A 24,853-nucleotide genomic window follows, 5' to 3' on the forward strand; every position below is an offset into this window, starting at 1 on the left:
CTTTTGATAGGAGATTACTGGTTAATCCGGAATACATAGCTTATATTAAATCATGGACCCAGTCCTTTTTTGAATGTAACCAGTTTAGTGCACCCCGTATTATAGTATGGGACTGTTTTAAAGCAGCATTGAGAGGAGAGACCATTTCATTTGTAGCTAATAAACGAAAGCTAGAAAAACAATCCAATATGGAAATGACGCAGGAGCTGTCCAATCTTGAGGCCCTTCATGCCTCCCAGCTAAATCTGTCTCGTAGAGGGCAAGTCGATCCTACCTTAGATCCTGGGAAAATCCTAAATAAAATAATGATTTTAAAAAATGAGATTAATAGTACGCTAATTCAAAAAGCCGCGGAAACCTATCAGGCCAATAAGGATAGACTGTACGAATCAGGGGAAAATGTGGGGAAGCAGTTAGCACTACGTACTCGACAAAAGCAATCACTGAGTAGTATTAAAAAGATAGAATTCGAAGGAAATGAGTATACTACCCCCAAAGACATTGTTAAAGTATTTCAAAAGTACTATCAAAAACTCTATAGTAGTGATATCTCACATCCTGTTAATGAGGTTACAACATTTTTAAATAATTGGCTCCCAGACCAGACTCATCATAAAAGTATCAATGAAGAAAGTAAGATCTACCTGGATAGAGAGATTACGATCACTGAGGTGGAGATCGCATTAGCTGAGATGACCAATGGTAAGGCGGCCGGACCGGATAAAATTCCATTGGATCTATATAAAATCCTTGGTAATCAGATAACTCCTTTTCTGTTTGATTTGTTTCTTGGAGTCCAATACCACACAATTCCCCCTGAGTCTTGGAAACAAACAAATATAATAATTTTTCACAAGAAGGGTAAACCACCCCACCTGCCTTCCTCATATAGGCCCATATCTTTGATTAACTCCGACTCAAAGTTGTACGCTAAAATATTTGCAAATCGTCTGAGCGGGGTCATCGAACGGCTTGTATCCCCGTGGCAACACGGCTTTATACCCGGCAAAGGCACTACAGACCATATCCGTAGAGCCATAACCCTACTTGACATCATGGGCGCCACGGGGGGCGAGATGTCGATGATCTTCCTCGATGCCGAAAAGGCATTCGATCGAGTATCATGGCAGTTTCTCTGGAACATCTTGGAAAGTAAAAATTTTGGAAATAATTTTATCAATGCCATTAAAGCCATTTATACTAACCCCACGGCAAACATCTGTATAGCAGGTAATGAGTCGAAGTTATCACGATCCAGAGAGGTACAAGGCAGGGTTGCCCATGCTCCCCGGTCCTATTTGCACTCTATATAGATCCCCTTATTCAAAAATTATTAATTTCAACATCCATACAACCAGTATTCACAGGGTCCTTTTCCACCAAAGTTATGGCATATATATATATATATGAAGCAGTCCATGAAATCGAGACAATTACCCAAGTTTTTGGGAAGTACTCAGGGTACTCTTTGAATAGAGATAAGACTATGGTATTATCCACTAGTAATACCCAATACGAAAGCACACTTAGGGTTAAACAGGCCACTTATCTAGGTGTAGTACTCTCGGCAGAGATAAGTAAGATTAGCGATATTAATTATTCTCCCCTCATTGATAAAATTAAAAGCGATCTAAGAAGGGTAGACAGTCTACACCTCTCTATCATAGGTAGGGCCAATTACGTTAAAATGAACGTATTCCCGCGTGTTTTATATTTTTTCAGAGCAATCCCCCTTTTACCTGGGGAGCACTTTCTAAAGACTATAGACTCCCTCATAGCAAAGTTTATGTGGAGCTACGGAAAAATAAGGCGGGCCCTCCCCCTGCTAGCACTTCCTCAAAGTAGAGGCGGCTTAGCCTTACCAAATTTAAGATTATATTTTTGGGCATCATTATTGCAACACATGGATCCTCTTTTGACCGCTAAACCAGGAGGCCCAACCTCTATAACTCCATATATACCATCGATTTATGAGCTCAGTCTAGGTAAAAAACATAAGGGACTTTTTTTAAGGCAGGTTGAAGCATCTTACTATAAAAAAATTAAATTCAAGACTGTTTTAGATGCTCGTTCAGTCTGGAAAGCTATCGGTAAACATCTAGGCCTTCCTACATATACGAAATATACACCTTTATGGCAATGCAAAATTTTTCCTAGTATCCTTAATGACAGCAGATTCCAGAGGTGGGAGCTCCTTGGTATTAAAACAATCGGAGATTTTTTTGGTAATAATCTCCCACTTTCTTTTGAGCTCTTTCAAGTGAGATATAATGTCCCCGCGAGTGACTTTTTAAAATTGTATCAAATATCAGCTAGTATCTATAATACCAAACCAAAAATCCTACTAGATAATATCCCAATTTTTGATATTATAGGGAAAAAATCTACCAGAATCGGGGTCCTATATCAGCTACTTTTGGCCAACACTCCTGATGATTTAGAGCGCACGGAACAATCTTGGGCCTTAAAATTAGCTAACCCAAATGTAGATTTAGATCTCTCATTAGCCCTCTCAACAAGATATTTTATAGCCTCTAACTTAAAGGCTCAATATTATAGAATCATCTATAATTTATATTATACGCCAGCCAAATTGTTTGCATGGGGGCTTAGGACTGATGATAACTGTCCTAGATGCAAACAACCACTCGCAAATCTCCTACACATGTTTGCTGAATGCCCTACACTGGTAACAATCAAAACTATGATGCTGGAATTCTGGACCCAAATTTTTGGGCATCGTATTTATGATTCTATAACATTGCTCCTATTGGGTCATGATGACTCTTTGAAACACAACAGAGAAGAACAGGCGGTACTTTTTCTGGGATACGCCGTGTTACGGATAATTCTAGCAGCTAGGTGGAAAGATACAGAGCCTCCTACCATTAATATGTGGCTTAGTCGCTTTATAGCTATCTATAAACAAGAAATCTCAATATATGCCACAAGAGGTAGGAAAATGAGAGCAATAGGAAAACAGATATGGGAACCTATTACCAGGTGGTATAATGAAGAAAGGGGAAATCAGATATAGGGCCGTTGACTGATTCTGATCTTGATGCTATCTTTCCTTTCTTTTCCATTTTCTGTTTCTTTTTTTCTCCTTTTGTATCATTCTTCATCTTTTTTTTCAGTGCTCCTTCTTTTAATCGTCATATCTTTCCCTGAGGTAGAACTTTGATTATTTATTTCTGTGTATGTACCTCGTAATCCATGTATACCGTATCATTCCATATTGTTTATTCTGTATATTCATGTTTTATGTTCTGAATTTTGCCAATAAAAAAAAATATTTAAAAAAAAAAGAAAAAAAAAATGCCTCTTAATGCAGAAATATAATTTGATGTACTGAGGTGAAACACTGTAGTGTGTTAAATACTTATGTAATGTGTATGTGTGTTTCTACATTACTTTCTATGGGAAAATGTATAAACTTCCTGATTGCCCATGATCAGCCAGGCAGCCCTCAGTGCCTGTGTACATCCCAAACACTGTATTGCTTTGGCATTACTGCATGTTAGTTAATTTTGTTTGCTTATATTAAGAAACTCATTAAATCCCGGGCTGTTGGACAAGTAATTCAGCATTTGATTCTCACTGGCCTATCTGTGCTGTATCCCATTTCTGATGGGGAGCCCCACCCACCCCCCACAGGACTCCCTGACTTCAATTGAGCTCACTTACCATGCTTGTTTGCATATACTCTAGTCTCATATTTCCACGAAACCCCTTTTAACTCCACCAGCTACTCTAGGAGACACCTAAAATGGGCTCTCCACCTCACATGAACCCAGCACATGAAGGCACATCCTTGTGGGATCCGAGGAGAGAAGGAGGGGTTCACAACACTGGTATTCTTGCCACTGGCGTTCAGGTACACATTGCTGGACACTGACTACTCTAGTAAGTACCAGTGGCGGCCAGTACGGAATTGGAGTGGCAGGGAAAAAAATGGTACATTCACTTACCTCAGCACACCGTCTCTCCTCTGCTCCTCTTACAGGAAGCACGCAGGCTCCCCTAAGCCAATCATGACGCTGCTGTCACCATGACAGCAGCTTCGTGATTGTTCTGAGTGCTGTGGTTCGGCCATCAGACCGGGACTTACAGCCTGTGCATGTTCTCCAACTAGGCTGTGCATTACAGCCCGGTGGAGAACATGCTAAGTGTGCATAACTGTCTGGCTGGCCCAAGACTTCCGACCAAACCATCATGCGCACTTATGGTGCAGCAACCATTCCTACACCCTCAACGTCATGGGTGCCCCGCCCTGTCACACCCTAACCTGGCTGCGGAATACTAAAAATGAAAGGTTAATAACTTCTGTTATTAGCATTTTATTTTCCTTTTACACTGCTCCGAGAGCAGTGAGGCGACGCTCCTCCGCTAAGGCAGAGGAGCTGCCACTGGTTAGTACTGTCATGGACTGGTTATTGGGGTGTTGTCCCTTACAACAAGCACCTAGTGCTCCACGGCTAAAAGAAAAGGTCTCAATCTACTTCTGACGCTTTCCATTACATAACAATGTTGGTTTGGAGGGCGCTGAGAAACAGGCTCAATACAGCTAGGAAATGAGGTAAAAACACTTGACACAACCCCTAACGAGGTGGGCAATTTACTTCTGTGTGTGCACACCAACACCCTGACATCTAATCCTCGCCTTACCACTTTACTTAAATATGCTGGAAATAAACGTCAAATGTTAAGTCCCGGCAGGGCCATTATACATGTAATTATCCTGGGATGTTAGTCCCTCTGCCTCTCCATCACAATCTCTGCCACCCCACTTGTGGTTTGCTGCACTGGGAAACTGTGCACCCAGGAGACCCGCTCGCACATGCATCAAGCATATTTGGAGCCGCAAACGGTGCGATTCCTTAAAATCGGCCGTTTGCGATTCCAAAAATGCTTTTTTGGATGCATCAAGCAATTTTAGAAATCGCAACATTTTTGCGATTTCTAAAATTGCGATTGCTTTTAAGAAATCGCAAATTTGCGATTTCTTAAAAGCAATGCATGATTACTTTTGAAATTGCGAATTCGCAATTAGAGGGATAAATTTACTGAGTAGTTGAACTACTCTGTAAATTTGCAAAAAGTGTAATTAACACAGAAAACGCATTTTAAAAGCATTCATGTTACGGACACACATGTCCTTAGGACATGTGTGTGTGCAACATGATGCGAAAAATACATTTCAAGGGTGCAGGGGGGGTTCATTTGAACCCCCCTCACCACCCTTGAAATGCAATCAGGATTTGCGATTTTGAAATTGCGAATTCGCAATTCCCATTCATTCCTATGGGCCTTTTGGCCCGTAGGAATGAATGGGAATTGCGAATTCGCAATTTGAAAATCGCATTTTTTATGCGATTCGGTAGAAATAGCGATTTCTACCGAATTGCATAAAAATTTAAAAAATAATCATGCATAGGCTTTTGCGATTTCTAAATTGCGAATCGCTATTTATAGCAATTTAGAAATCGCAAAATCCGAGATTGATGCATGTGGGCCTTTGTGTTTAACTCTGATCTACCGATTTGTCAAATAGTGTGCCATTAGATAATCCCTGATTAAATGTATGCCTCTATCTCAATTTATGTCCAAGATCGGGGTATTTACAACCATGCAAAAGTTGTGAGTAAAACTGTTCATTAAAAAAATGGGCCTTGGCTGGGTTGATGTGTCTTTAACCAAAGATTCCTTTCCTGCGGCTCCTGGGATGTGGTTGATGGATGCTAAAAGTGCTCCGGGCAGTTATGTTCCTGGTTCTGTTGGGTGAGGGATGTATGATTAAACAACTACTACTCAAAGACCGAATGCCTTAACCACGAAGGCTAAATCACAGCCAAACCACTACAATCTTTACGACGACTTCCTTAACCACGAAAAATAATCTTTTGCTACATTACCCAAATATACAACTATGTTCTTCTAAAACCGCATGTTTGAAACCCTGAAAAAAACTAATTAATGTAATTTTTTTTTTAAATAAACAATTTTAAGTGAATAAAGAACATGGGTGGTGAACGTAACCTACAGAGCTTTGCAAAGATGCTGATATAGAAAAACAAACACTTTTCAACCTTCAGAAATGTTTAAACAAAAAAATTAAATAAATGGCATGTGTAGCAGTCAATCATCGGATTGGTAACTTACCAAACTGTCAGATCAGGGGGCAGAGGCACAGAATGAGTAGCATTAACCTAATACTAAACAATGTGTGCACTTCGAAGGAGGCTGGATGGAAGAAATCAACAGAAAAAGCACATTTCCAGCAGATGCCCCCAGCATGGATTTCATGCACGCAAAGTCCAAGTCTGTTTAACTGCAGGTCTCCGCACGCCATAGTAGCATCTCTAAGGGGAACTCTGTCCCTGAGGCTGCACTGTGCGGGATTCGCCTTGCCAGGCTGGACATTTACAGCTCAACTACGGCTGCAATACTGAGATGTGTACACCCTGCCAGGCTCGGTGATCTGCACTACAGTCTGGGCAATTGGAAAAACCTCCCCAGAGGTGGAACAAACCTGAAGGTTCATGGTGAAAATGAATTACTGTTTTTGAGAATACTCTAAGGGTGTTACCAGTAGATTGGGAATGCATTCTTTAATGGAAACCTATAAAAAAAAACGTTAACACTATGTTCAGTATGATTAATATTACTAACAAGCACTGGCAAATTCAATAGCTCACCAATCTGAGCGCTACTGACGCTGTAATGTCTTTTAGCCATGTGTTATAGAGTGGATGTATGTGGAGTGTAGCTATGGGTCGTGTAAATATGTGGAGTGCAATTATGTGGAGGTCAATTATGTTGCGTATTTACGTGGAGTAGCATTGTGTGACATGGAGTGGTATGTAGTGGAGAGCAATTATGTGGCATGATATTGAATTATATTGTGTGGATTGCAATTATGTGGATTGGAATTATGTGGGTTGGAGTGGAATTATGTGGCGTGGAATTGTGTGGCACTAAGTGCAGTTATGTGTGGTGGAATTATGTGGCATGGTGTGCAGTGGAATTATGTAAATAGTTATGTGATATTGAGTTTAGTGGAATTATGTGACGTGGACGCGTGTCATGGAGCGTACTTATGTGGATTGGGATTGTGCGGCATGGAGTGGTATGTAGTGGAGTAGGATTATGTGGTGTGCTGTTGAAATGTGTAGCATGACTTGGAATTCTGTGGTGTGGATTGGATGTATGTGGTGTGTAGTGGAATTATGTGTTGTGAAGTTGAATTATATGTTGTGGAGTGGAATTATGTGGCTTGATTTGGATTTATGAAGTGTAGGGTGGAATTGTGCGGAGTTGAATTATGTGGTGTGGAATTGTGTGGCACTGAGTGAAATTATGTCGAGTGAAATCATGTGGCATAATAAGGAGTGTATTTTTGTGGAGTGCTGTGGGGCGTTTTTATATGGAGTTCAATTATGTGGTATGGCGTGGAGTGTAATTATGTGGAGAATAATTATGTAGTGTTCAGTGGTATTATGTGAGTGCAATTATACTGTATGATGTCGAATTGTGTGATGTGGAATTATGTGGCATGAACATTTTTGTGGAGTGTAATTGTGTGTTTTGGATCATACTGAATATATGTGGAGTTTAATTATGTTGCTTTAAGTGTAATTTTGTAGGTTGGAGTCGAATTACGTGCATTGGAATTATTTGGCATTGAATTGTGTTGCATGTAGTACAATTTTGTGGACTGGAGGGCAATTATGTTGCATGGAGTGTTGTGAAGTGAAATTATGTGGCATGGAGCAGAGTGGAAATATGTGGAGTTGAAATTGTTGATTTGTAAATATGTGGCACACAGTGGGATGATGTGGAGAGTAATTATGTGTTTTGGATCTGAGTGGATATATGTGATGTGAAGGATAAATATGTAGTTTGCAGTGGAATTATCTGGAGTTCAATTGTTTTGCATGGTGTGTAATTATGTGGAGTGTAATTATGTTGGTGGGGGTGGTATTATGTGAAGTGGAATTATGTGGCACGCAGTGAAGTGGACATATGTGGAGTTTAATTAGTTGGATTGTAATTATGTGGCAAGGAGTGGAATGATATGGAATGAAACTGTGTGGATTTGAATTGTGTGGTTAGGTATTAAGTGAGGTTGAAATATGTTGTGTGTAGTGGAATTATGTGGTGTAGATTTGTGTGTTGTGGAATTGTGCGGCGCTTATATGTGTGTTATTGTGTTGAATTATGTGAAGTTGAATGATTGTTGTCTTCACGTGCCAGCTGAGTGCTGGACACAGTCTGTATCTGTTGGCTGTATTGACCAGTGATCTCTGCAGGGCTTGGATTGCTGAAGGCAACATATCGCCAGTAGTGCTGAGGGATCCGCCTACATGGGAGGTGAGACAATGTTGTTTCTCTTTCCTGTCCACTCACCACTGTGAATGTCATCCAACAGATGTTTCTGCAACTCTTAAGATGACTCCTGCTTCAGGAGGTTGGATTGATAATGCCCGTGCATCGGCATGAGGGGCAGTAATGAAGTTATTCTATTCCTTCTGCTAGATCATGACAGCAGCAGCTTGTCTGCAGTGATGTTTTCTTTGGATGTCCTTTAAATGACGAGCATCGGCAGGGCAGCTATTAAAACAAGAAACAAAATACTTTATTAGTAGGGGGCGTTTTGGTTTCCTGTCCAGAAATGACGCGAAGGCGGGTGGAGGAATAAAGAAACACAAGCAACAGCGGGCGAGGAGGGGGGGATAAAGAGAGGCACATTGTACAGTATTAAAAATTCAAAATTCAAAAAGTACTTTATTCGTTTTTATGTACAAAACCATAAAAGTTCACGGAACATTAAAACTAGCAGTCCAAGCTAGCAGATAAAAATACACAGGACAAGTTACAGTTTATAAAATCCAACTATTCATATCGTTAAAAATTCGGCTGTTGCACAATCGGGGGGGGGGGGGCAGAAGACACAGGGTTTTACTCTTAACGGTCTTACATATCCAAATATTTCCTGTACTTCATGCTACATTTTAAAAAAACAGCCACATGAGGAATAACGCAGGACGAGCTTGTGTGAAATTCATCCTTTTTAAGAATAGGTTTAAGATAAAAAGCCCTGTGGAATTCTTAGTATTTACAAAAGAACATGAAGTGAAGCAAGTCCTGTGGAGACAGGTTGTCGCAGCCACAGGGTGCTAACACCATCCCCTTGCGACACCCCCTAGGTACTGCCAATAAAAGGTGAAACAGGTTAAACCTAAACCTTATTAGAAGAAAGTGCTCATATGCTGGTAATGGCCAGAGTAAGTATTGCTCCTCAACGGGGGAGGTTATCAACATCAAATTGAGGCTCATGTTGGGCTTTAACAAGTCCCTTTCTGTCCAATTTCTTGCGGATAATGTATGACTGTTTTATAAGTGCGAGATCTTTCCTCGATATTCCTGACGGGTTTTCAAATAAGTCTGGTCGCCCCTCTATGTGGAAACTATCTCTGAGATATCTCATCCAGGGTATTTTGGGCATGTGTTCAAGGCTCAGGGTTTCTTTTAACAGGCTATGTGTTAGCCCAAGATGTTTGTTGAGCCAACACTGCATCCAGAACTAAAGGGGACGCAGTGACAAAGTGTCACTGATGAAAGGCATGCCAGTTTCTTCGTGCACTGATGTGTTCGGGGTTCCCTGGGGGACGCACAGAAGTTGTTTTAAATATGTATTTTCAGCGACTTGCAGACCCTCGTGGTTGCTGTATCCCCATAGTTCGCTCCCATAGGTAGCTATTGCAGTGCTCTTGGAGCGGTAGACTTTTAGCATAGCCGCCACGGTCTATTGCCCATTCTGGCTGCAAAGTCAAAGAGCGCAGCGTTAGCCCTGGCTACTTCTCCCCTTTTCCTGTTCATAAGTGCAACCCAGTTCAACTGTTGGTCTAAGAGTACCCCCAGGTAAGAAAAGGTAGTGCATGTGGGCACCCTAATTCCATTTACCCTGAATGGGTGCTGTTTTCTGGCTGCCTTGTACAGTATTATCCGCAGAGGGAATGAAGTAACAGGGATGGGACAGATGGGAGGGAGGGAGAAAGAAGCAACAGGGATGGGGGCTGTGGGAGGGGAAAGAAGCAACATGGATGGGGCGGGTGGGAGGAAGAAAAAAGCAACAGGGATGGGGTGGGTGGGAGGAAAGAAAGAACCAACAGGAATGTGGCGGGTGGGAGGAAGAAAGAAGAAACATGGATGGGGTGGGTGGGAGGGAGCAAGAAGCAATATGGATGGGGTGGGTGGGAGGGAGCAAGAAGCAATATGGATGGGGTGGGTGGGAGGGAGAAAGAAGAAACATGGATGGGGTGGGTGGGAGGGAGCAAGAAGCAATATGGATGGGGTGGGTGGGAGGGAGAAAGAAGAAACATGGATGGGGTGGGTGGGAGGGAGCAAGAAGCAACATGGATGGGGCGGATGGGAGGGAGGGAGCAAGAAGCAACAGGGATTGGAGCGGGTGGGAAGGAGAAAGAAGCAACAGGGATGGGGTGGGTGGGTAGGTGGTCGTAAAGAAAGAAGCAACAGGGATTGGGCGGGAGGGAGGGAGGGAGGGAGCAAGAAGCAACATGGATGGGGTGGGTGGGAGGGACCAAGAAGAAACATGGATGGGGCGGGTGGGAGGGATGGAGCAAGAAGCAACAGGGATTGGAGCGGTGGGAGGGAGAAAGAAGGAACAGAGGTAGGGGCGGGTGGGGGGGGGGGAAAGAAGCAACAGGGATGGAAGGCAGGTGGGAGGGAGAAAAGCGACAGGGATGGAGGACCTGGGATGGAAAGCAGCAATATGAATGGAAGGTTGGTGGGAGGAGACATAGCGAGTGTATGGAGTGCTCAAAGATAACTAAAAAGTATCTCCAAAAACAGGAGCACGGGATGGACACAAGTACTTGGTTCATGTTCTATAGGTTGTCCAAACACAAGAAGAGGCATGATGTATGAATGCTGTGGACAAACGGAATAGAAGAAAATCAGAGTGTCGTTGAAGTGAACAAAGGGTAAGAAAGTGGGGGCTGAAAGTCCAGTGATTGCAAACAAATGTGCAGTCTAGCCGAGACCTACAAATATAACTTCTGATAGTACAGTAAGCACATATACACACAATCTTTTTGCACATTTTGTTGCAGCCGATCTTATACTCTGTACAGACCATCCACTTATTTGTGTAGCATATTTTATGCCTTGTGTAATTCTTTCTTTAAACTATTGGCTTGCCTTTTCAAACTGCTGTGGACATCATAGTAGTGTGAATATCAGTGGTGGCTCCTCTGCTAAGGCGGAGGAGCGTAGCCCCACTACTGCTGTGCAGCTTTAAAAGAAAGAATAGTAAAATGATAATAACGCAATGTTATTATCATTTTATTTTTCTCTGCTGGGGCAGTATGAGGTGCGGGCTGCTCTGCTGACAGAGCAGGGGGGGAGTGATGGGCACACTAAAGTGTGCATGATGCTTTCACCGACCCCTCGGGCCGGCCAAACAGTCATGCGCACTTTACCATGTTCCCCATTCTGGCTGCATTACAGCCTGCCTGGATAACATGCCTAGGCCCCCAGTACCTGTCTGAGCGCCAAACCACAAAGCTCAAACCAATGACAGAGCTGCATTGCAGCGTTGTGATTGTTTATGGGAGACAGTCAAATGGTGCATTGCAGCATTGTGATTGTCTCAGGTGGAGGTGAGATGACGTGAGACAGAGAGACGAGGAGGTAAGTGAATTTCTTTTTTTACAAATATACCTCCTTGTCCCCTCCCCCTCCCCTGCCCCCGCCACTCCAAATTCGTGCTGGCCGCCACTGGCAAAAATACAAGTCACTATTCCCTACAGCACCAACGAGAATTCAAAGTGCCGACCCTCCATTTTAACACAAAGACATCAGAAATTATCACTTTAACCAACTGATTACTTCATACAGTATAGTTAATGTGAGAAGTTGGCCTGATATATGATGTTTCCAATTCTGGAACCACCTTGTATCAGTCCAAACAACCCTTATGATGATCGGTTGTAAGTCAACCTTATAGACCAGTTATCCTAGTGGTCACGTGGACAAAGCAGTCTTAGGCTAAACTCTGAAAGGCATGTGAAGCCAGCTGTATTACCATACACAACCCCCTTGAATACCACATGAAAGGACACCACACAGATATATATTGAAAATATATATATATATTTATTAACTACAAATATATATATATATTTATTAACTACAAATATCCCCTGAGTTTTGTGTTGAGGCAGTGGCAGTACCTCGGCACAACGCTCGAGAAGGGCGAGCAGATTGCGAGGGCTCTCCTCTGCTTGTAACTACCATCGGATGCATTTGAATTGATTTGCTTTTAAAACTGAACTTTTAAATACTTTTACATTTACTGTGTTCATATTCTCTGCTCATTTAATAACCTACCGCTATTTGCCTGTCACTGACTGTGCTCCCCCTAAGCCCCGTTCCACCGCGGCTTCACGTGCCGTTTGCTGTGGAGGGCTAGGTCGGCCGCCATCTTTGGTGTGGGTCGGACCCTGCCGGACCGGAGTTAGCGGTCCAGCGGAGGTTGGGGCTTCAGTCTATAATTAGCCATGCCCTTCAGGACGCGCAGTGGCCACGCGCAGCGAGCGCGCCGAAGGAGCGCCAAAGGAGGGCCCGTCTGTGCCCGTCCGTGTCCCGGACGTGGCCAGCGCCAGCCCCCCTGCTGCTGCTTCTCCATCCACTGATCGGTCCCGTGTCTCCTACTCCCGTGAGTATCTCATAGCACTTAGCGCAAACTCTTGCCCCTGCAGGAACCGTTGGGAGCTGGCTGATACATCTCAGCGTACTTGCCAAGTATGCAAATTTCGCTTCCAGCCTACTCTAACTGTTCCTACCCAGCTTCCCATCGATTCGACATGTCTTCGGGCTGGTTTGATCAATGCTAGATCATTGGTCAAACACTCTAATGACATATTTGAATTATTAAGTGACAATGAGTTTGATCTTCTCTTTGTCACAGAAACGTGACTTAATGAGACATGCAACCCAGTGGTTGAATTGGCTATTCCACGTGGCTTCAAAATCATTAGACAAGATCGCCCCTTAGGCAGAGGAGGTGGCATAGCAGCCATTTTCAGAGACAAGTGGACTTTTTCTCTTGATCCTATGGGCCCCCCAGATGATGCTGAGGTGCTCCACTTTTCTCTTACTCTGGGGGCACATTTTACCTTAGGGGGAACTCTGGTGTACCGGCCACCTGGCCATGCAGGTAAATTTCTAGAGGCACTAGAGGACATGATAGTCCTACGGGCCCTGAAATACTCCAGATATCTCCTTTTGGGGGACTTTAATATTCATGTGGATCATCTAGATCTACCTGACACAGTTCGGCTAAACGATGCTTTTGCGATGGCCCAGCTAAAACAGTGGGTTAAGGCTCCCACCCATTCAGGGGGTCACATCCTTGACCTAGTATGCACTAACTTCGATATAAATACGTCTGACCCTGAAATAGTAACCTGGTCTGACCATATGCTGATCAGATTCACCTGGTCCCTGTCCCGCCCCGCCGAGACCAATCATTCTGCTGCTCACACACAGAAAATTAATATAGTTACGCTCTGTGATCAACTAGATACCTCTCGCCCTACACTTCCCTCTGAAATTGAGTCAGCCGTTAGCTCTTTCAACTCATGGATTGAATGTGGTGCTGCTTCCTCAACTAAAACAGGTCGTGTTTGTAGAGTGCGCTCTACCCCTTCTAAACCTTGGTTCTCCAATACTCTCCGCGATCTCAAATCAGGTTGTAAAAAACTTGAAAGACGTTGGAGACAAGCCTACCTCCCTGAGGCTAAGAAAGAACTGAGAACGGCACAAAAGAGGTACTATGCAGCAATTAAATCGGCAAAAAGTCTATACTACGACGGGCGTATAACCAAGGCTAATAACAATAGCAGGGAAATCTTTGCTGTTGTTAAAAGCTTTATTTCTCCTTGTGCCGCTCAACCTCTTTTAACCTCTTCGGCAAAATGGTGTGAAGAACTCTCTGTGTTCTTCGTGGACAAAATTGCAAAAATCCAAGACGATTTGCTCACTGTCTGTAATAATTTTCCATCCTCAATGACTATCCCTTCCCCCATTATGCCTGTCCCTATGGATCAGTTTGCCCTTTTCACTCCAGTGGATAAAACAGATGTTGTCAAAATTCTTGCTACTCTACAATCAGGATCCCCCGCTGACCCTTGCCCTGCCAGAGTCCTTGCGGGCCTGGCTAATACAGTCGGCCAAGAGGTGACACATATTGTCAACCTCTCCTTTTCCACTGCCACTGTCCCGGCATGTTGGAAGCAGGCCAAACTGCTACCACTTCTTAAAAAAAATGGCTTAGACCCGAAGGTCCCCGCTAATTTCCGGCCCATATCATTGTTGCCGGCCCTGGCAAAGATATGTGAAAAAGTCGCATTCACACAGCTGGATAAATTTGTTGAAAGTTCTCAGGCTCTTCATCCAGCGCAATCAGGCTTCAGAGCTGCTTTCAGCACAGAGACGGCTTTAGTTGAGGTTTCTGAGGCTATTCGGCAATGTCTGGACGGAGGTTGCAGAGCGGCTTCGATACGGTTCCTCACTCCCTCTTACTTACCAGACTAGCGGCCATAGGCATAACTGGCTCCGCTCTTGGCTGGCTGACATCCTTTTTAGACAACAGGTCCCAGCAAGTGTGGATGCCGCCTTTTTCCTCTTCTCCCAAAAAACTTTCAACTGGTGTCCCACAGGGCTCTACCCTCAGCCCCCTGCTTTTTAATATATATATGACCCCCCTCATTTATCTTGCAGAACAGCTAGGAGCCAAAATTATGGCCTATGCCGATGATACACAGCTTTTGTTCACATGGCCCAAAAACAACTCGGACACGTCGAGAGCTCAATTCTGTTTATCATCGGTTTTTTGCTGGCTGGCTTGTGCCCAACTTAAATGTAATGAGAGTAAATCTGAAATCTTGCTGTATGGTTCCTTTCCTGATAACTTTAGTGACTCTCTCTGGCCCACCGATCTCCCATGCCCCAAATCCATCGGTGGACCTGCAAAAAATCTAGGAGTCTGGTTTAGTAACAACCTCAGATTTGAGGACCATCTGAAAAAACTTACTGGAATTTGTTTCTCCACACTTAAAACCCTGCGCAGATTTCTCCCTCTGCTTCCGAGAGAGGCCAAGGAGACGGTCATTCGCTCCCTCATATTATCCAGACTGGATTATGCGAATGCCCTCTTCTGCGGACTCCCGGCCTATCTGATCCATCGCCTCCAAGTTATTCAAAATGCTGCGGTCCGGCTGTTGTTTAATATACCCAGAAGTTCTAGTGTCCACCAACCTCTTAGAACTCTTCACTGGCTCCCAGTTGCTCAAAGGATTTTATTTAAGATCCTCGTGCTGGCATACCGAGCAGTCCATCAAACGGGTCCAGCTTATTTGAGGAAAAGATTCTCCCTTTATGTCCCCAACCGCCCTCTCAGGTCAATCAATCTCCACCAAATGAATGTGCCAAAGTTTAAATATAGCAGGCTCGGCGGCCAATCCATCTCTGTCAGAGCGGCGAGAGCTTGGAATACCCTTCCTCTTCATTTGAGAACATCCTCATCCATTATGGCGTTTAGGAAAGGCCTAAAAACCCACTTCTTTAATATCACTGCCTAACGGATGTTTCTCTAATCTGGATATAATGTGATCTGTTCTCCCTCTCTCTCGCGCCAGGATACTATTTTTTAGTAACAGAGCGCGCTACAAAAGCCTCTATGATAATTAAACTCTTTATGAGCACAGAAGCACAAGCGTTAAACAGTTAAACACAGTTTAAAATACAGAAAAGTTGCACAATATGGATGAGCCCTAGGGGCCACCTAAACCATATACTAAGGAAGTGGTATAAGAGATACCAATCGATAGGGAAACAGGCCTAGGGTCTTGGGAATCGCTGGAGCTGTTCGGGAATAGCAGTGACTAAGTCGGGAAAGGCACGCGGGACTCGGGTGCAGTGTTTAAAGTGCACGCACTCACCAATACAAAGTCTATGGTGCGTAAAAGTTAGAATATTAGTTAGTTTGGAACCTTCCGAGTGACCTAGAAAGCTGAAACTTGAGACACAGGCCCTAGAGGATGTACCAGTGTAGGAACACCGGCGTTGCTGATTTACCTCACCCACAGGAAGCGGGTGCATAGGGTCGAAGTAGTGTCGGGTTTCGTCACGCTGGTCGATGGTGCTTGGAGCTGAAGATGCTGCAGGCGGCTCGATGTGAAGAGTTCCGGTGGATCCAAGGGTGGATCGGAAGATGTGAAGACCTGAAAGCAGAGGGGACAATGTTCAAAGTCACTAGCCAGTGACTACCGTGGAACCAGGATGGAACCAGGCGATATTGGGTGCAAACAGGCGTTGAGGTGTAGCTTCTCTCTGCAGCCACGTGTACACCGGGGGTCGAGGACGTCCAGGAGTCGGTCACGAGCTGTTCCACGTAGGCTTCTCGCTGTTGGCGGTGTCGGCAACTTGATTGAAGCAAACAGGCCTTGGCTAATGCAAGCCACGCAGGAGTCGAAAAAGGCTTGTTAGCGGGTGCTCCTGTTTACAGGAGCTAGGGCAAGTCTGGAGCAACCAGACCCGCAGTGTAGTTCTTCGGTTCTTCGCCAAGATGGCCGCTGACCACGTGGCTAGTGGCCGGGATGGCGCGTCGAGTGGCACAATGCAAAAGGGCCCCACGCAGATCGTGGAGATGCTGGGGGGCTGAACTTCGGTGCAAGGGCTGCTCGGTGGTGGGGGTTCTCAGTCCCCAAAGCACAACGTTGAGGGTGCCTCTGATGCTGCGCAGTCAGCTCTTAGGGTGTCTTACAAGATGTCCGATCCCACGTCTCTCGGTGCCTCCAGGGGTCCCTTCTTTGCAGGGACTGTGGATCGGGCTGTGAGAAGTCTGGGAGTCTGGGTCTTGTCAGGCTCTGGGCTTGGGCTCCGTCGATTTGCAGGTTGGTGCCTGTGTTCACAGGGTGGCCACTCCTAGGCCACAAGGGAGATGCTCTTCAGTCTTCTGTGCAGCAGAATGTCGAAGTCCAGTCGTCTTCTTAGTTTCAAGTTGATTCAGGATGATCTGAGGTGCTCTGGCACTGCTCCCACTCTTATTCCTAATCTGAGGGGTGGATCACCTGCTAGGTCCCTCCTCTGGGTGGGACCAGGAAGGGGGGCGGTTACATCCCCTTTCCTTTGTCCAGCTCCTCGCCAAGCCTGGGTCTGGAAAATCCCAGGACCGGTTTGGACTGGCTGATGCACGGGGACACCTTGTGTGCCCCGGGCATGTCTCAATCTATTCAGCCCTGTCCTACCCAATACACAATGTCCTGTCTGGGGTGGTGCTCACACCTCCCAAGGCAGGAAACCCTTTGTCCAAGCCTCCCTCGCTGGAAGGACTCCCAGCAGCAGGAGGTCAGACTTGTGTCTGTGGTGGCAGCATCCATTTTGTGATGCTGAGGCTCTGGTTAACTTTAACCGGGGTTAAGGCTACACACATGTCGTGTCCCTCTAGAAGGGTGGAATGCTATCCCCGTCGACAGAACTGTCGAGGGGATAGTATTCCAAATCGTATGACACCTTACTCGACATGTTTTGATAAAGCCAAACCAAAGTTAGCATATAACCGCGAGGATTATAATGCACTTAGAGTATATGGTATGGCAATATCCCGGAACAGCTAAGGGAGTGGTTCCCGGCAGCTGCAGACAGGCTCAGCTCATGCTAAGCAATCCCTCACCGTAAGGGTATCTGAGGGTCTCCACCATAGGGAATCTCTACCTTTGGTGTGTCTTTGCAAAGTCAAAGGCTGGTTTTGAGATGGAGTACTGAAGTGAGATTCCTCTGTAGGACTCAGCTTCCTCCAATCACTCTCCACCAGGTGTGCCTTTCTTTCTTTGACTGAGTTGCACTGTGCTCTCAGGGTCAACCTCTGGCTACCTAAAGCTGGAGGCTGGGTCCCTCTGTTTGGCTTACTGGAGGGACAGTTCCCAGCCAAACCTGGGACCCTTTAGGGTCCCAGCTTTGGCTGTGCCCAACAGAATCCATCTGTGGGAGATCCCTAACTACTTTTAAGGGGGCTCCCTCAGGAGTTTTTAAAGTTTTCACCTCACTAGGGCTACTAGTTTTGGTGCCCCTAATCTGTTGATGGGGGTGCTTTATTTGACAGGGGGCCCTTTGGGTCTCACTGTCCTTCTTGTCCTCTGCAGCCCTGGGCTGAGTAAGGCAAGGTAGAGAGGGGCAGGTTACCTGCTCCAGACTGGGTCCCACCTGAGAAGGGTCCACTGACATCAGAGGCTCTGTCAGGCCAGGCCTAACAACCTCTGGGACAGTTCCTTCATCAGGGGTAAGATCAGTTCCCTGAGGAGGCTGATCCTTTCCTAAAGTCTGGTGGGAGGGAGATTTCTCTTCCTCCTCAATGCTCTCAGTTTGGGTGGAGTGATCCATCATTTCAGGCTTCACTACCCATGTATCAGTTTGAGTTTGGGCTGTGGCCATCACAGCCCCGCCAACCTTTTCAGGAGGAGACTCAGTTTGGGTATGGGCTGTTACCAGTACAACCCTGCTACTCTTTTCAGGAGGGAAGTTAGCTAAAGATGGGGCTGAGGTTTGCTCAGCCCTCCCAACCTTTTCAGGAAGGACATCTTGGATTGGGGCTGTAGCCATCACAGCCCCACTAACCTTCCCATAGAGATTTACCATTCTAGAATGGGTTTGTTGTTCAACCTCAGCCCAGGCTGAGATCTCCAAATCATTACCCAGTAGGCAATCTACAGGCAAGTTTGCTGACACTGCCACTCTCTTTGGGCCAGTGACACCTCCCCAGCTAAGATTGACTACTGCCATGGGATAATTGGTTTCTATGCCATCAATGTTTGTCACCTGATATCTGGCATCAGGTAAAAGTTGCCTTGAGGGGACTAGACATTCAGCCACCATGGTGATGCTAGCCCCTGTGTCTCTGAAGGCCTCAACTTTCAAGCCATTGATGAGGGGCTCCTGTCTATACTTGCTCAAAGTGTTTGGGCAAGCAGTGAAATTGGCAAACCCCATGCCAGTCTCATAGACAAGAGTATCTGAGTTAGGGGACCTGGATAGGCCAGAGTCCACCTGTCCTCCAACAGTAAATCCACCCAAATTCTTGGGGGTGCTCTCACCACCTGGGGGACCACTGCTAACAGTGACAGGAGGTGTTGGAGCCTTACCTGGAGGTATATTCTCCTTATTGCCATTCTTGGGACAACAGCTGTCTGTTTTGTAATGCCCAACCTGTTTACAGGCATGACAATAAGGTTTTTTCTGGGTTGAATAAGTGTCTTGGGACCCACCCCCATTCTTGGGGTTTTGGGGCCCTGGGGAAGTCTTTTCCTTGCTTTTATCCCCACCCTTTTCTTGAGGCTTGGTAGTCTCTTTCTTTTGGTCACCACCCTGGTTCTTAGGCCTGATCCTGGTTCTGACCCACTTGTCTGCCCTCCTACCCAATTCTTGTGGGAAGGTCAGATCAGAGTCAACCAGGTGCTGATGTAGAAGCTGATTTTGACAATTACTTAAGATTTGCTCTCTCATAATTAAATTATACAATCCTGTATAGTCAGTAACCTTACTTCCCAGCAACCAGCCCTCCAGAGCCTTAGTGGCACATTCAACAAATTCATACCAGTCCTGAGTCTGTGTCTTCTGGGTGTCTCTGAAGATTAACCTGTAATGTTCAGTGGTTAAGCCTAACCCATCAATCAGAGCACTCTTCAGGACCATGTAGTTTCTAGAATCCCCATCACTAACTGTGAGGAGTCTGTCTCGGCCTCTACCTTCAAAGGAGAGCCACAAGATTGCTGCCCACTGCTCCTGAGGGATCTGCTGTACCTTGCAGGCTCTCTCATCCCCAGCTTTGTAGGGGGGCACAATCTTATTCAGGTTTCTTGTATCAAAAGACCTGTCTTTATCCTTAGGGATAGTGCTGCCACCAGTGGATCCTAATCCATTCTCTCTAGGCTGTCTTGCTCTAGCAAGTTTCTCTTGGGCCAGGGCAACCTCTAATTCTTGTCTCTGGATCCTCAATTCAGCCTCTCTCATTTTGGCCTCATGTTCCCTTCTCTGAGGGCTAGTCATCTCCCTTCTGGAGTGACCATGAGAACCTCTAGAAGACTGGGAGGTATTGGATTCACCTGAGTGATTCCTCTTCCTCCTAGTCCACTTGGGTGTCTGGGCAAGGTCAGCCTTGCTTCAGTCCCAAATACACTTAAGTTAGCCTGGTTAAGCCTACTGACTAGCACCTGGCTATTTCTACCATCATCAGAATCACTGCTCCCCCCTTCTGTCTCTTCTTCCTCTTCCTCCTCTGGATCTACCTGAGGAGCTCCAGTGATTTGGACTTCCTCATCTACCAGGGCTATAGGGACAGGGGCATCAGCATTGTCATCCTCAGAAGGAGAGCCTCCTTCAGCATTCCCTGTGGGGTCTGCTTTAGAGGTCTTTAGAGTCTCAGACTGATCCAAGATCTCTCTAAGGTGGTCTGTAGTAGGGGAAGGCCCTGTCTTCAGACCCCTTAAGGCACAAAGCTACCTTAATTCCTTAAAGGAAAGGATAGCAAATTTGGATGGTGCCCTTGGAGGGTCACTCTCAACAGGAGTAAGTCCATTGGACCCCTCTGCTCCAGACATTGCTCTAGTGTGGTGGATGTGTTGCAATCTACCTACACTGGTGTTTACCTACTAAACCTATCTAGTAGTTGTAGTCAGGGTGTGCTACTCCCTATCCTCTACAACAACTAAGTTCAGTAGAACGTATGTATACTAGTCTTGTTTTATATGTACCTAACAGGTACCTGTACGATCTTTCAAATGATACTCTCAAAGATTGTAATAGTAAAACAACAGCAAGCTCAGATCCCACCGCTGCCACCAATGTGATAAGTTGGCCTGATATATGATGTTTCCAATTCTGGAACCACCTTGTATCAGTCCAAACAACCCGTATGATGATCGGTTGTAAGTCAACCTTATAGACCAGTTATCCTAGTGGTAACGTGGACAAAGCAGTCTTAGGCTAAACTCTGAAAGGCATGTGAAGCCAGCTGTATTACCATACACAACCCCCTTGAATACCACATGAAAGGACACCACACAGATATATATTGAAAATATATATATATATTTATTAACTACAAATATCCCCTGAACTCTTTATGAGCACAGAAGCACAAGCGTTAAACAGTTAAACACAGTTTAAAATACACAAAAGTTGCACAATATGGATGAGCCCTAGGGGCCACCTAAACCATATACTAAGAAAGTGGTATAAGAGATACCAATCGATAGGGAAACAGACCTAGGGCCTTGGGAATCACTGGAACTGTTCGGGACTAGCAGTGACTAAGTCGGGAAAGGCCCGCGGGACTCGGGTGCAGTGTTTAAAGTGCACGCACTCACCAATACAATGTCTATGGTGCGTAAAAGTTAGAAAGTTAGTTAGTTCGGAACCTTCCGAGTGACCTAGAAAGCTGAAACTTGAGACACAGGCCCTAGAGGTGTGTACCAGTGTAGGAACACCAGCGTTGCTGATTTACCTCACCCACAGGAAGCGGGTGCATAGGGTCGAAGTAGTGTCGGGTTTCGTCACGCTGGTCGATGGTGCTTGGAGCTGAAGATGCTGCAGGCGGCTCGATGTGAAGAGTTCCGGTGGATCCAAGGGTGGATCGGAAGATGTGAAGACCTGCAAGCAGAGGGGACAATGTACAAAGTCACTAGCCAGTGACTACCGTGGAACCAGGATGGAACCAGGCGTTGTCGGGTGCAAACAGGCGTTGAGGTGTAGCTTCTCTCTGCAGCCACGTGGACACCGGAGGTGGAGGACGTCCAGGAGTCGGTCATGAGCTGTCCCAAGTAGGCTTCTCGCTGCTGGCGGTGTTGGCAACTTGATTGAAGCAAACAGGCCTTGGCTAATGCAAGCCACGCAGGAGTCGAAAAAGGCTTGTTACTCAGACCAGCAAGGTCAGAGCGGGTGCTCCTTTTTACAGGAGCTAGGGCAAGTCTGGAGCAACCAGACCCACAGTGTAGTTCTTCGGTTTCATCGCCAAGATGGCCGCTGACCACGTGGCTAGTGGCGGGGATGGCGCATCGAGTGGCACAATGCAAAAGGGCCCCACGCAGATCGTGGAGATGCTGGGGCGCTGATCCTCGGTGCAAGGGTTGCTCGGTGGTGGGGGTTCTCAGTCCCCAAAGCACAACGTTGAGGGTGCCTCTGATGCTGCGCAGTCAGCTCTTGGGTGTCTTCCAAGATGTCCGGTCCCACGTCTCTCGGTGCCTCCACGGGTCCCTTCTTTGCAGGGACTGTGGATCGGGCTGTGAGAAGTCTGGGAGTCTGGGTCTTGTCAGGCTCTGGGCTCGGGCTCCACGGAAGCTTACTGCCATCATCGCCACCACCCCTTGGACCTTCCCATCTCCTGCCAACACTGTGACACTAGGACCAACCTCGCCCGATACAAACCGGAACAGCAGAGCTTCACCCTACTCCTCCTAAACTGCAGATCCCTGTCTAAGCATAGTGCAGAAATCTTCCTGTTAATTGACAAGCGGAATCCGGACGCCGTCTTACTAACCGAGACCTGGTTAACCCCAAAATGCGATCCAGACGTAATTAAAGCACTCCCCCCTGGCTACCAGATCGCTCGCAGGGACCGCAATCGGGGAAAAGGAGGAGGTCTTGCAGTCATCCATAAGTCCCTATATCAGTGTCACTGTACGCCGGACCCTATCCCAGATTGTGAAAGCATGTCTTTTTGCCTCAAATTCAACGACAACCTAACAGGGATACTCGTGTATCGCCCCCCCCAGGCCCTCTGAACCACTTCCACTCCTCAATACCTTCGCAAGTGGCCGAATCTGCCATGTCCTCCTCCAACTTCACGGTACTTGGCGATTTTAACATGCACTTTGACAACTGCACTGACAGCACCACTAATGAGCTAGTCTCTAGCCTGGCCGCCATCCAACTGGAGCAACTAATCCGGTCCCCTACTCACAACAAAGGTCATTTGCTCGACCCTGTTTTTAGCAACTGTCCCAACCTCTCGGTTGGCACCATCACACACCTCCCCTGGATCACTATCTTATTCCCCTCACTTGGTCCACCCACAAAGTCACTCTCCGCACCCCCACCCCACAAAAAATGAGAAACTGGCCAAAAGTCCCTCTAGAGCAGTGGGAGAACTTACTGACTGCCACAAAACCCTCGCTCTCCCAGGACCCCTTACTCGATAGCGGGAAATTCAACAAATGGATCGAGGACTCTCTAGACTCTATTCTCCCCAGCAGGAAAACCGTGTTAAAAAGATCACAAGAGACCGCCCCTTGGTACTCGGAAGAGCTCAGGGAACAAAAACGTCAGTGCAGAAGGTTTGAAAGGAAATGGCGCCTGGAATATACCACCACTGATAAAATCAGATATAGGGAAGCCATAAGGGCGTACAAACTTGGAATTACTACAGCCCAATCCACTTACTATAAAGAGAAAATCATGTCCGCTAGATCCAAGCCTAGAGAAATTTACCAAATTGTCAAAAGCCTTTCCAAAATCTCCCCCCCTGCAGTCCCAGCCGATAACCCCACGGTTCGCTGCAACGACCTAGACAACTTTTTCTATCAAAAAATCAACAAAATATACTCATCCTTCATGGCTTCCGCCCCCAAGCCCAGCATCAGTGAGCCCCAGCCTTCAACAGCTACAGAACTCCCCCGCCGAGTAACCATGAGCAACCTCCCACCATTAGACCTAGAATCACTTCAATCCCTCGTGCAACAGGTAAAATCAGGTTCTCCCTCCGACCCAGCACCCCCCCCCGTACGATGACCATGGGCAGCCAAGCCATTCTCCCTACTCTCATGGAGCTATTGAACAGCTCCATGCAAAAGGGAGTTGTACCTCCCACCTGGAAACATGCGATGGTGAAAGCACTATTGAAAAAGCCCAATCTCAATCCGAACGACCATAACAACTACCGTCCCATCTCCTTGTTACCCTGGGCAAGCAAGATTCTGGAGAAACATGTCAATCTCCACCTCACAAAATTCCTCGAAGAAAACCTTCTACTGGACGCCACCCAAACAGGATTCCGCCCAAAACATGGCACGGAAACGGCTCTTCTAGCCGTAATGGAAGAATCTAGGAGGATCTTGGATCGAGAGGGATCAGTGGCAGTGGTCCTCCTCGATCTTAGCACCGCGTTTGACACGGTGTGCCACAAAACTCTGTTGCAACGACTGTCCGATCTGGGAGTCTCCGGAGATGCTCTTGCCTGGTTAGGATCTTTTTTGAGCGGAAGGACCTTCCAGGTCTTCAACTGTGACTCCTGTTCCACCAGTAGATCTCTGAGCTGTGGGGTACCGCAGGGCTCTTCCTTAAGCCCCACGCTGTTCAATGTGTACATGAGACCGCTGGCTGGGGTCGTCCGTCAATATGGCATCAAGATCATCTCGTATGCGGACGACACTCAGCTCGTGGTCTCCCTGGCACAGAAGAACAGCGGGCACCCGCAAGTTAACCTGGCTGCCTGTATGGAAGAGGTAAGAATATGGATGACGGCATCCTCTTTAAAACTGAATGGTGAAAAAACCGAGATCATGCTTCTCGGTCCCCCCTCCCCTACCACCATCGACCAGTTATGGGCCTCCAGCTTAGGCCCACCCCATCCCCGAAGGAGGACATCAAAAGCCTAGGAGTCTGGCTTGATAAATCTCTTACCCTCAATACCCAGGCAACAAAAACATCAGCAATCTGCTTCGGGCTTATTCGGATGCTAAGAAAAATCCTACAGATCCTGCCCCTGAAAGCCAAA

General features: G+C 46.2%; 1 protein-coding gene and 1 long non-coding RNA gene across 2 annotated transcripts in view; both read right to left on the reverse strand.

Moving 5' to 3' along the window:
• The window catches only part of LOC147717643 (uncharacterized), a 61,782-nt gene extending 53,173 nt beyond the window's left edge, over nucleotides 1-8,609 (reverse strand). The window contains exon 1 of the long non-coding RNA XR_015296083.1: nucleotides 8,410-8,609. This is a non-coding gene — a long non-coding RNA (uncharacterized LOC147717643). The remainder of the gene's footprint in view (nucleotides 1-8,409) is intronic.
• Nucleotides 1-24,853, reverse strand: part of LOC147717642 (uncharacterized) — a 461,002-nt gene that overhangs the window by 61,659 nt on the left and 374,490 nt on the right.

The sequence above is a fragment of the Lissotriton vulgaris genome, chromosome 5, assembly GCF_964263255.1.
Source record: "Lissotriton vulgaris chromosome 5, aLisVul1.2, whole genome shotgun sequence".
Taxonomy (NCBI): domain Eukaryota; kingdom Metazoa; phylum Chordata; class Amphibia; order Caudata; family Salamandridae; genus Lissotriton; species Lissotriton vulgaris.